Source organism: Ursus maritimus, unplaced genomic scaffold (assembly GCF_017311325.1).
Source record: "Ursus maritimus isolate PB19 unplaced genomic scaffold, ASM1731132v1 scaffold_4, whole genome shotgun sequence".
NCBI lineage: Eukaryota > Metazoa > Chordata > Mammalia > Carnivora > Ursidae > Ursus > Ursus maritimus.
Window position 1 is genome coordinate 61,890,853 of NW_024426552.1, and position 2,303 is coordinate 61,893,155.

Below are 2,303 nucleotides of genomic sequence, written 5' to 3' on the forward strand. Positions count from 1 at the left end.
CTCTGCCCTTCTCCACTCATACCACTCATATGCGCGTGCCACACTCTCTCTCTCAAAAAAAAAAAAAAAGGTAAAAACAAAGGAATGATCCAGTATATACCAAGAGCTGCAATCATGATCAGAACTTTCTGAACTGGAACTTGGCGACTTTAGCTTAGAAATCATCATTCATCTACTCAATACCTATATTAGGCACTGTGCTAGGTGAGAGTCGGAGTGGGAAAAAAGCAGTCATGGACCTTGCGTCATTACCTTCACACTGGGAAACAGGAAAATCGTTCAATGTATGAAAAGGTCATTACATCTTCAGTCATACACATGAGAAATGGACTCAAATTTCTAACAAGAACAGCAAGGTAAAGTAATTTCCAGAGTACTATTTGCTCATTAAAATTACTATGCATACTATTTAACAGAATGGAAAATTCTTATAACATTAAAAAGAACACCAAATATAAACTCATAAATTCATTAATGTATGAAAATGACAGCTTGTTTTTATATGAATAAACTTTTATTGAATTTTAGATAATTAGAAAGAATAAAGAAATGCAAGATAAATGCTTTCTTAACAACATCTGATAGTATCTTTTCTGTCATGGTATTTTCACTCTTCTTTATAAAAAGTATAGACATTCATTTATTTAATTTTTTACAAAGTCAAGAACCATCACAGGGAAAAAATAAGTAATGCTAACGTAAATTCAGCACTTCAACATCGAAATGGCTGCCATGGTTAGGTTCAGAGCTGAGCCCTCCCGGAAAACTGTGTACACAGCAGCTGCCGGCTTCCGTTTATGCAAATGGGTCTGAGAATCAGGAAGCCGCTCCCTGTGACGACTATGCGTGCAGGAAAAGAGGGCAGAAGGCATGGTGCTAAGAGGGAGTGAGAGACAACATTGGGAAAGAAATGATGCTCTTATCGAACCACGAGGTCGGCCTCATAAATAATTCAGAGAATGATTCTGGGATGAAATCATTTCTGTGCTGCTTGAAGTGAGATTAAGGCGAGATAGTCCCCAGTACAAGCATGCCCAGATCCACACAGCACGAAACAAGAGTGGGGAGTTTGTGAATTATCTGGTGAACTCCAAGGCCAGCCAAGCCAGGTAATTAATCACAGAAGGAGTCTCTTTACAGTGGTGTCAAATGCATTTGGGCAAAACTGCAACCCTGAGCTGTGACAAACATAGGGCAGACCCTCCCAGGAGCATACCTGAAGGCACCCCTTTTGTCTTAATCTTATCTCTTTTGCAAAAATAATTATTTCGGAAACAACAACAGAACAACTCCTGCCCTCCCTGTAACAACCTACTAACCTTGACTTGTCAAACAAGGAGAGAGTTATCTCCCTCAGTGCAAAGGGCATCAGGTGCTGCCCTCATTAAGGGTAACCCTGTGTGACAGCAAGGGAGCCCTGGCCAGCCCTGCTCTGAGACTGCCAGGAAGGCTCCAGTCCCTCCCACCTGCCTTCCTGCTCCCTGTGCAGCCCACACAACCCAGCTCTCTCTCGGGATGGGCCTCCCACAGGGCTCCACCAACACACACTGGATGTGCTATTAGTAACAGTCTTTTCTTTCCTAGCCCTATGCCTCGCATGTATTTTTTGAAAAAACCAATAGTTTTCTTTTAAAAAAGTGTTTTTCCAGGAAATAATGAATGGTAATTGTCATGGACCCAGAACAGACCCTAGAAAAACGCAGACAGGCAAGAATCTGTCAAGATAGCAATATTCCAAATGTGAAATTCATGGTTTAGGAAGACATAAATAAATAAATAGGAAGGGGCTTCTCAGAGAAGTTTCTTTTGTTTTCCCCCATTTCTTACTGAATTTTGTGTAAAAAAAGTTTTGATTCTATGATACAAGAGCCAGCCCCGCTGGGACCAGTATGAACCATTCATGCTGTTAAGCCCTCTAGATAAAGAGGGAACCGTGATGATCCCAGGGTTGCTCATTATTTTTTCTAAAGACAACTACATTTTTAAATAATTTCATTCTTTAAACTTCATCTGGCACTTCAGTCTCTTGAAAAATTATTAAATTAGGCATGAATTAAAGAGCAAGCCCATCTGGACTGCAGTTGGGTTTAAGTGCTATCCTGCTCTTACATCTTTTTCCTTGGCTTGGCACATCTTTGAGATCCAGTTTTTGGAATAGAATGCTGGGACATCTGTGGTGGGGAAATGAGTCTTCAAGATGAAGAATTCCAGTTCATTTCACAAATTTCACTGGCCACGTAACAGCATTGCCTTTTCCTTTGTGCTTTTTACTAGTACCCTTACAAGGAAAGTGTGTCTTTCCC